Source organism: Berghia stephanieae, chromosome 13 (assembly GCF_034508935.2).
Source record: "Berghia stephanieae isolate SIO BIC M18660-M18661 chromosome 13, UCSD_Bste_1.3, whole genome shotgun sequence".
In the NCBI taxonomy this organism is placed as follows: Eukaryota; Metazoa; Mollusca; class Gastropoda; order Nudibranchia; family Aeolidiidae; genus Berghia; species Berghia stephanieae.
Genome location: NC_088372.1, coordinates 34,758,930 through 34,771,143, shown reverse-complemented (window position 1 = coordinate 34,771,143; position 12,214 = coordinate 34,758,930).

The window sequence follows — 12,214 nt, the reverse complement described above, 5'->3', positions numbered from 1 at the left end:
AGTAATATCAGAATATGAAAAAAAATCAGAAAAGTCTATCCTATCCAGACCATGTACCATGCAATCTATAAACCTGGATTAAATCCTCACGAATTCTTCTATATTTCAAACTTGGTAAGTCAAGAAATTCTAACCTTTCCTTATAAGATAAATACTGTATTGCATAAATCTTTTTGGTAGCTCTCCTCTGTACAATTTCAATACTAATAGATTGTCTTTTATATAATGAGCTCCAGATGCAATTTCCGTATTCTAGAATTGGTCAATAAATAAATAAGTAAGTAAATAAATAAATAATCTCGATCAGATACCCGGAACTAATAATCAGAGAAAAGAAATATTTAAAAAAATATATTAAAAAAAAACACAACAAAAAAACTAACGGAAAATAAAAACAAATTTAAGAAATTCATGTTCACAAACGGAACAAAGTCAAACACAAAAGGACAAAAAGAATAGTTTACATTCCACGACTTAGTTAGAAAGAGGAGCTACGACTAGAAGGGACAACTCGCCGTTCGCGTGGCACACACCACACTTGCCTCGTGATTTGTTAGCGAGTGTTAGCAACACGCTACTTGGCTGGCCGCCGGTTTCGCCTGGCTAGACTAGAGGGGGAGGGAGGGGAGGCACGTGTGTGTGTGTACCCTTTGTTTTGTTTTTATTTTTATTGGGCCATGTGTTGTAGACACCCATCAGTGACTCTTTGTTGAAATTTAGTCTTTTTCATTTTAGTATTGAGTGGAGATCTGTTCCCACATGTTATAGATAGTTCGAAGATGACGTCACTCAGGCCTTTGTTATTGTTTTTGCCATCCGCGTTTGTGAGTTGTTCTCACTAAACTGTATTAACCAGACTATAAAAGTTCATGGTTACACAGAGTTTGTGTGTTGGTCTGTATTACTTCCGGATGGCAATGTTGTGAACTCATTGGCCAAGCGCATTCTATCTATAGTATCTATAGTATCTATAGTATCTATAGTAGGCTAGTACTAATAAGATCTGAGATATTTTAGAGATTGAGTTGAACATGGAAGAGGCTGACTTGTACATTTTGTTAATTGTGTGTGGCCCCCCCCCCCCCCCCCCCCCCGTGTTTATCTCTTTTCTCTCTCTCTCTCTCTCTCTCTCTCTCTCTCTCTCTCTATCTATCTATCTGCCTCTATCCCTCTCCCTCCCCTATCCCTATCCCCCTCTCTCTCTCGCTATATTATATCTACCTACCTACCTACCTATCTACCTACAAATATATCTATCTATCTATCCCCAACCCACCCAACCCCAAAATAAATTTTAAAATCACAGATTATTATAATAATGATAGATCTTTATTGTCCATAAATATCGCAATTTGTCATTTAGTTACACTTGTTATGACGTTATATAAAAACGATAACATTGAACAGATATTTCACTCCTACTTATTCTCACTCTCTCTCTCTCTCTCTCTCTCTCTCTCTCTCTCTCTCTCTCTCTCTCTCTCTCTCTCTCTCACACACACACACACACACACACACACACAATTGAGGAATGTGAGTACATTTAGTTAATTTTGTGTGCCCCCCCCCCGTTTCTCTCTCTCTCTCCCTCTCTCTCTCTCTATCTATCTCTATCCCTCTTCCCCCCCCTCCCCCTCCTCTCTCTCCCATTCTTGATATTTAATTGCAATCTCATTGGTCAATATGTTTCCAGTTGATTGACTATGACTTACTTTCTCTCTACCCTCCCCCTCTCGCTCCTCTTTTTCTTTATCTCTCTCTCTCTCTCTCTCTCTCTCTCTCTCTCTCTCTCTCTCTCTCTCTCTCCTCTCTTGCTCGCTCTCTCACGTGTGTGTGTGTGTGTGTGTGTGTGTGTGTGTGTGTGTATTTTATTCTCTCATTCTTCCTCGTCCTCTCCCATCCTCTTTCTTGATATTTCTTTCCCTGCCCACCCGGCTTCACATAGTTTCAAAACTGTACTTTGAAATTATAAATCCTTCTTTAACTTTTGGCATTTTGAAACCGTATTTCCTCTGATAAATAAGACAAAAATGTCACATCAAAATTCTTTTTTCATTGATTCTTTATTTAAATACAAAAAAATTCTTCAAAAAGTGAGCAATGTCATAAAATTGTCGGCATTAAAAATAAATAAATTTTGGGTGTTTTATTTATGTTAAGGGCATCTTACATAATAATGAATAACTACAAAGGTAATACTTGGATTGTTTCAAAAATGTGTATGTCCATTATCAACTGTATAATCTAAGCTCATGCCAGATTCAGTGATGCCAAAACTCCGGTTTCACCGGAAAAACAATCCGGTCTGGAGCAACAAAAAATGCCGGGTTACGGGCAACTTCCGTCGAATTCCGGTGATGTTTTATTGTTGCAAGGATACACCCCCCCCCCCTCCTCCCCCCGTCCAGTCACTATTAATACAACCACCACCACAACATCATCTTCATTACCACTACAACTACAACCACCACTACCACATCATTATTACCACTACAGCAGCAACCGTCACCACCACATCATCATCACTATCACTACTACTACAACCACAACCATCACTACCACTACGTCTACGACCACAACCACCACACTATCATCACTACCATTACTACTACAGCCACCACCACCACCACATCATCATCACTACCACTCCTACAACAACCACCACGACATCGTCATCATCACCACTGCTACTACTACAACTACAACCACCATTACCACCACATCATCATCACTACTACTACAACCATCACTACCACTAATACTACAATCACATCACTATCCCGACCACCACTACTGCAACGACCACCACATCACCATCCCTACCACCACTACTGCAACAACCACCAAATCACCATCCATGCCACGACAACTACAACCATTATTACTTCATCATCTCTACCACCACCATCACATCACCATCTCTGCAACTACTATTACAAACACCACAACGCCACCCCTACCACCACCAATACTACTGCAATCAGTGTTGCAAGCGCCGTAAAAACCCTTTAAACAAATTTAGCTCAAATCTCTCTCTCTCTCTCTCTCTCTCTCTCTCTCTCTCTCTCTCTCTCTCTCTCTCTCTCTCTCTCTCTATCTATCTATCTCTCTCTCACTCTCTCTCACTCTCTCTCTATCTATCTATCTATCTATCTATCTATCTATCTATCTATCTATCTATCTATCTATCTATCTATCTCTATATCTATCTAACTATCTCCCTCTCTCTCTATCTATCTATCTATCTCTCTCTCACTTTCTATCTCTTTCTGTCTTTCTCCCTCTTTCTCTCTCTCTCTCTCTCTCTCTCTCTCTCTCTCTCTCTCTATACTTTCACACAAATACACACACACATACACACGCACACATACACAAATGAATAAATTGCGCTCACTGGATTAATTTTTATGTTCACCTTCCTGCACTTGCCAATAATAGCTAATAACAAATACTTTGACCTCAAACCTTAGTCTTAGCCTCGTTAGTTTTGAAAGTTCGTGTTGCTCTACTTATCACTTGATGCACTTTAGCTCTCTCTCTCTCTCTCTCTCTCTCTCTCTCTCTCTCTCTCTCTCTAACACACACACACACACACACACACACACACACACACACATACATACACTACAACCACCATCACCGCATCTTCATCACGATCACTACTACTTCAACCACCACCACCACATCGTCATTACTACTACAACCACTACCACTACATCATCACTACTACTACAACCACCCACACCACATCATCACTACTACTACAACCACTGCCACTACTACAACCATAGTCACCACCACCACCACCACCACATCATCATCACTACCCCTACTACTACTACTACTACTACTACTACTAACTACTACTACTACTACTACTACTACTATCTACTACTACTACTACTACTACTACTACTACTACTACTACTACTACTACTACTACTACTACTACAGCCATTATGACATCATCATCATCACTACTACTACTATATTACTACTACTACTACTACTACTACTACTACTACTACTACTACTACTACTACTACTAACTACTACTACTCTACTAATACTACTACTCTACTACTACTACTACTACTACTACTACTACTACTACTACTACTACTACTACTACTACTACTACTACTACTACTATTACTACTACTACTACTACTACTACTACTACTACTACTACTACTACATACTACTACTACTACTACTACTACTACTACTTACTATACTACTACTACTACTACTACTACTACTACTACTACTACTACTACTACTACTACTACTACTACTACTACTAACCACCAACACAACATGATCCTCACTACCATCATTATGTTTTGGAGCTTTTCTTCAATTGAAATAAGGAAACTTTGGGGTTGTATTTGACAATGTGTTCATATATCAGAAACTATTTGTAATCAGTTATCTATTTAGATCTATACAATATGTAAACACAATACCAAATATCATCCCAATTCCCTTTTTGTGTGTGCGGAAATTCCTCTTTCGGCATTGAAATTCCTTCGAGTGGTGTCTGAAATTCCTGTGAGTCAAATTGAAAATTGACGTCTCTGCAAATTTTACTATTCTCGTCAAATTTTCAATGCCCGTATCTGAGGAGTTATCTTTGCCCATTGATTTGATTATGTGTGAAAACGGTGCCTCACTTCAAAGTCGATTTTCTAAAAACTTGGTTTTTACACTCTCCCTACTTCAAACGTTCATAGTTGGGCAATGAAAAATCAGAATTTTATAAATTTGGTATCAAAATTTTAAGCATAATATAAGCTATGATTGGGTACCAAAAACCCAAAATTGAAAAATCCGACTTAATACCGTTTCGAGGCGGAGGGTCACATATTATATATATCTACCTACCTATCTGTCTATCTATCCCCGACCCACCCAACCCCAAAATACATTTTAAAATCACAGATTATATAATAATAATAATAATAATAATAATAATAATAATAATAATAATAATAATAATAATAATAATAATAATAATAATAATAATAATAATAATAATAATAATAATAATAATAATAATAATAATAGATCTTTATTGTCCATAAATATGGCAATTTGTCATATAGTTACACTTGTGATAACTATATACCTACTTATATCATGATAACGATAACATTGAACAGAGATTTCACTCCTACTTATTCTTTCTCTCTCTCTCTCTCTCTCTCTCTCTCTCTCACACACACACACACACACAAACACACACACATACACACACGCACACACACTCTCTCTCTTTCTCTCTCTCTCTCTCTCTCTCTCTCTCTCTCTCTCTCTCTCTCTTATAAGATATATCTAGATCTACCACTAAATGTAAACATAGAAACATACACATAAAAATACACATCCATAAACAGAAAGGCAGGCGACAAGCCGTATCTAGGGCAAACACTTAGCGAGGCACACGCGCTTAGCGAGTCAGCGTGCGAGGGCTGCTGACCATTGGCTCAAAGAAGGAGTGTCCCTTCTAGTAGCGTTAGCTCTCCTCTTTCTATGGTATCGATGACTTGAAAGCTCGATTAACAGCTGCAATCAACCCGTCATATAAAATCAAGTCATTTTCTGTTTCATTTAATACATATGTTTATTTATTTATTTATTTATTTATTTATTTATTTACTGATTTATTTATATAATTCCTTTCTTTTTAAACTTTTTTTCTGTTATCATTTAATGGGTTTTTTTTTTGTTTAAATTTTTTTTTATTTTATATTAAGGCACCTATACCTGTTTATTATCGTATTTAAAAGACGGAGATAAATCTAAACTGGCAAAGCAACGACAAACATAGGGTGTCTCCCATGCCTGAGGTTAAAATAATAAATAAAATAAAACAAGCTGCAATCAACCCGATGGCCGGTGAGATGCTAAGGAGAGTTTGGGATAATAGCTAGGGGAATTAGGGTAAAATTGTGCAAATTAGTGATGAAAGCACCAAATTTGGTACAAAGTAACTTGAGACCACTATTAATCGATGTTGATATAGAACCACATTGAGAAATTCCTCTAACAGTGTAAAATAGGGTGATGAAAATCCGCCTAGATGATCTATATTAAAACAAAGGGACGTAATCCATGAATTATTTGTTGACAAATCGGCGCTTTATAAATATATTATTTTTAGCCGTGTACGCGGTTGATTATTTTGTCTTAAATAATTATCATTGTTAAAAAATGTGCCTATATGTGATATAGGACCGTATGGGCCGGTAGTATAGCTTTATTATGAGGACTGGAAAGGGGGGGGGGGGGGGGGGGGTGGGAGAGGAGGAGATGGTGCTGGTATTAGTTTTACTTGTGTTGTGTTGGTCGTCATCGTGGTGAAGATGATGGTGGAAGTGATGTTGGTGATAATGATGATGATGATGAGGTGATTGTGGTGATAATAGTAGTGATAATGGTGATGATGTTGATGAGGTGGTGGTGGTGGTGATCTTGGTAGTGATGATGATGATGATGATGATGATGATGAGGATGATGATGATGATGATGATGATGATGATGATGATGACGAAGACAATGATGATCAGGATGATGTTGATGATGATGTTGTGGTGGTGGTGATGGTAGTGGTAGTGATGATCATGATAATGATGATGATGATGATGATGATGATGATGATGATGATGATGATGATGATGATGATGATGATGATGTGATTATGGAGATAGTAGTATTGATAATGGTGGTGGGGATGATGATGAGGTGGTGGTGATCGTGGTAGCGGTGATGATGACGATGATGTTGATGATGATGATGGTGATGATGATGATGATGATGAGGTGGTGGTGGTGATAGTGGTAATGATTATGGTGATGTTGGTAACTATTAATTTCGAAAATGAAAGACTTTCTTGGTGACGTATATTAACATTTTTAGATGATTAGGATCCAACAAAAATCATATTTATTAGACAAATGTCTGTGGAACACATTTTTCTTGGGAGGCTTGAGAGAATTCAACAGCAGCCTTTTCTAGTTTATCCTGATCTCTTTGAATTCTTTTAACGGCGCAAGATAAGCCAATACCTCGTTGTCAGTATTTTCCATGGCAGTATGTTCAAGAAAACCATATGTTGTCTTATTGAAGGCTAAAAATGTTTCCTTTCCTGAGGTTGGCCTGGTAGGACCGGCTGGAGTCTTTCTCTTAACCTGATTGGGTGAACATACGACTAGGTGCAACCTCATTCACAGCATCATTTGCTATACATCTTGATTAATTCTGGCAATTTATGGACTCTCTCTCTCTCTCTCTCTCTCTCTCTCTCTCTCTCTCTCTCTCTCTCTCTCGGCTCTGTTCTGTACTTGAATGTTTTATATATAGCATGGCTCCAAAAAGGAGCCCTGTTGTGAAACACAACGGATAACAACTTGCAACAACCTAACAGAAAACATGAATAAACAACTCTAAACAGATGCTGTATTATTAGACTTTAGTAAATCATTTGATAAAGTCAATGACCATACTCTGGTTATTAAACTGTGGAGGGATGGAATCATGAGTAACACACACGACTGGATAATGGATTTTCTCACTAATTGTAAACAACTGAAAGAGCAATGTCAGACTCAGCTCCAGTGCTACAGGTGTGTCCCTAGGTACCGTACTGGGTCCCCTCTTGTTCCTTATCTACATCAATGATTTGCCTGAAAGATTGTCGCTAGGAACTCAACTGAGACTATTTCCGGGTGACAGCCTTTTGTACAGACCAATAAGGCATAAGAAAGATTCTGAAATTCTTCATCGGGACCTAGGTTCCAGAAAATTACCAACAAAAGAAAGATAATACACAATACACAACAACACACTAGAAGACGTCACCAAAGCAAGGTATCTCGGAGTAACGATAAACAATCTCCTGACCTGGAAAGACCACATTGGAAACATACACAGGAAGGCAAACTCCACCCTGGGATTCTTGAGAAGAAACCTCTTCGGCTACAAAGTAGCCATAAAAGAGAAATGCTATAAAGTTTATGTTAGACCAACACTCGAGTAAAGCGGTAAGGTATGGGATCCTGATCACACCTCCGAAATTTGGTAAATAGAATCAATTTTAAAAAAAGCTATAACATTCGTTCAACAAAATCCTCAAACAAATCAAAGTCATATATGGAACCATTGAAGGAAAGGAGAGAGAAGAATAAACTAAATGTATTTTACAAAGGTCAGAAAAACCAGGTCAGGTGTCATTACACGGCCTCCAACAGAACAAGAGGAATCCTGGTTTCAATTTATGTTGCCACAATCTAGAGTGGACTACCATCTTCACTCGTTTCTGCCCTCAACTATATGACTTAGGAACAATTTGGATAACCCCCCAGTAAAACAATTGGGTCAGCTGTTGCTGAGCCTTCCACGAGGAAGTTTCAGCTTGAAGAGGAAGAGGAAGAAGAAGAAACAATTTCAGCAATAGCATAACTAGAACTTTGTTTGTTTTGGTAATATTCAGCATTTTTTGTTGTTCATAAAACGGACATGACAAATCTTCTGATAATGAACTCCCTGCGCAATCAAATCGCTATTTGAGAATATGGAGAGAATCTGGACATCGTTTATAATTTCTGCAGCCACGCGGATATTTTCGTTCATGTCTTTTGTCATTATTGAATGGAGGGAAGCTTTACTCATTGTTGCAAAGCATACAATGTGTCCTATTTCTTGTGATAACGGCATCTGAGGGAAAACGCATATTCTGCCTCCTTGGACAGTGAGATGATGAGAGATTGTCTTGATCGGGATAGTTTGACAAGTTCTCTTGTGATTTCTCATTTTTCACAGCGAGCCTTCTGATTTATTGTGGCCGTATATCAAGTGCGACAGAAATTGTACCATTTGGTATCATTTGCTTCAGGACCTCCAGTGTATCCTCAGATCGGTCTTCAACAGACAAATCTAACTTGTCACTATCATTTGCTAATCCGTTAAAAGCTGGTAGAACGCGACGCTACAAAAGTCACGTACCATTGACCACAAGATTTCCGCTTTGACGGAGCTGGGCATTCTAATTTTAATTTTTTTTTTACTTCTTGACAAATTAATCATTTTGATCAATCCACCTCAATACTGTACTTTGCCATTATATTATTGTTAGTAGTTAGTACAAGATTTAGTACATTGTCAACGCCATGATTTAATGGGTTAAGTGACTTGATCACGAGATTGTTGGTGATGGGGTTGAGGCGATTCATGACGGTCATGTTAAAGAAGATGATGATACGGACATTTTCAACCTGATATTTGATTTGAACCATATTATTACGCAAACCACAATAATAACATAACTGTGTTGAATTAGTGTGACACATAAACATTGATGCTTAAGCGATATCTAGGTGCTCGGTATGCTGCTAATGATGATGACGATGATGATGATGATGATGATGATGATGATGATTATTCTTATTATTATTATTATCATATTATTATTATTATTATTATTATTATTATTATTATTATTATTATTATTATTATTATTATTATTATTATTATTATTATTATTATATGAGGAGGATAAAAGGCGACAGACAGAGTTCAAGTAGACACCGTTTCGTGACCTCGCCGACCCGAAAGCTGTCGACACAACTAGCAACCGCAGAATGCGATGCATTGTTTATAGATATCTTCACATGAGCGGGAGTCTATTATTTTCAAATAATTCTAATTTAATAAGACGTTAAGAAAATAAAGATTATACTCTTTGAAAGCTATCGGAATATACAAAAGATATGAGAGGGGAAAAAAAATCATGTTTTTTTGTTTTTTTTTTTCGTATTCGTATTCGACCACCAAAACTTTGATTTCTTCGATTTCACAATCTCATGTTCCGCGTTCCAATGCCGGTAAAATTTGAAATAACCAAATTGGTATACTTTTGGATTAAAAACAAATACTTTTAAAAATTATGTTACTCTCTTGGTAAATGAATGAATTTGATAAGTTGTATGTTATGAATAAATTATAAGTTATACTTCCGATTTCGATTTAAGCATCAGTGTAGAGCAGTAAAGTTAGGTGCCCCAAACGTAAACAAAGGTCGAGAAGCACGTGGCAAACCACATGTTCCTGTCTTGACAGCTCACGTTCCAATGTAAATAATAGAAAAAAATAACCTTTAAAATTTGGCTGTTAGGTGGCAAAAGAAACACATATTCATAAATACTCGATCATGCATCAAATAATGTCTAGATATGGATATTTTATGGAACAAAAGGTAAAATTTTCTAAAATTTATCAAAAGTTACAGTCTATCTATTTTTAGACCAGAGCAAATTATTGCGCTGGTGTGAACAAAACGAGAATTATTCGGAGCCTGATTTTCATAATAATTTAGCCTTATATTATTATTTCTGCAACTGTTAGATTTTATGTAAACATATTTTCAATACTGAAAGTGTATTGCCTACAACTCAAACTACAAAATTGGGAGACCTATATTGTGCGTAAATTATTCCGGTCCCTAACGGAAATCACTAGCAACTTGTTATTGTTTCCGTTTGGGGCACCTAACTTTACTGCTCTATAGAAGAGTAAAGTTGGTGCAATAAAATAAACAACATCACGTGACCATTTTAGAAGCACGTGGCAAAACACATGTTCCTGGCTTTGGCAGCTCACCTTCCAATGTAAATTATAGAAAAAAATAACCATTAAAAAATGTCTGTTAGGTGTCAAAAGAAACACATATTCATAAATACTCGATCACGCGTCAAATAATATCTAAATATTGATTTTTTATTAAACAAATGGTAAAATTTATCAAAAATTACTGTCGGTCTATTTTTAGACCACGGTCAAGATTATTCACCAAAATCAATGCGCTTGTGTGAACAAAACAAGAACTCTTTGAAATCTGGTTTTCGGAATAATTTAGCCATATACAAAGAATTTAACTAAATAACAATTTTAATTGTACGTGTTTGTTTTTAACTGAATGTGTATTATCTACAATTTGAACGACAAAAACGGGAGACCTGTTTTGTGCGCAACGTTGTCCGGCTGCTAAAGTTCCTAATCACCAGCAAAGAATGGCAGTCCAACTCATGCAAAGGTAAGATTCCAAATTTCAGTGTTTGAGTTTGTAATTTGTATCGATTGGTTTTGAGAGCAGGAAACGATTTAGTTCAATGTTAATCCATAATAGCGTTCGGGTATTTAACTTTGGATGTCTCACCGGCATAATTTTAGAATGCGTTGTTTATTTGTTTTCATTTCACTTCGCAATTTGACTGTCACTGTCAGTGTCAGTCATTACAGTACAGCTTCACTCGCCGATTCTCACTTACAGAGTTTACGTTTCCTTCACTTATGTCTGCTTCATGCTCATTCAGTGAGTGATTCGAATACTGTGTGAGAGAAAACACTTTTCGTAATTTATGATATTTTAGGGGTAACGTTAAAAGTCTAGAACGTGTGTCAGTCATAACTTGACCGAAAAAGAAAACAGAAAGGAAAAAAAAAAAAAAAAAAAGCAGACACCCCCCTCCTCAGCAGGTGGAATCTCAACAAAAGTTGTATTTTTTAAATCCTCATCTTTCGTGGTGCGAAGCTTTCATCGCTTGTCATATTTTATTGACTCTCGCTCTTTCCTAACCTGATAATAGATTTCGAAACAATCTTTAGGTCTTCATTCTCTCATTATCTGTTCATGACTGGAACTGGAAAAGGAACAAGACAAAGGCAAAGGGTCTCTGCCACCGATTTTCAATATCTTATGTTGTTTGAGGGATTTAAGTTGGTAGCCGTTTTTGCCACATAAGACTTTTTGTTATTGTTTTTGCTGAGAGTCGATGGGAGAAGGAATGGCAGAGAGGGAGGAAGGGGTGGTGAAAAAATGAGAATGTCTGGGAAAAGAAAATGTCCCACTCAACCCCTTATCGCATCTTTGATATTTGGCAGGTGTCAAACTACATGTATGACGTTTTGGATCTTCCAAGCCTATTCGCCTTATTTGGTCGGTAGCTGTGTGAAAGAAAACATATTTTATTGTAAAATGCAGGGAGTGCGGTCTGATATTTTCGTCATCGCTATGATTATTTCCCAGACAGGGTCTGCCAATAACGAAAATTGGTTATTCCCAGACAGATAGAGGGAAAAAAACCCAATATTTTTGTATTAAAAAGAAAACAAACAATTTTAAGAAATTCATGCTCAGAAACTGAACAAGGCCAAG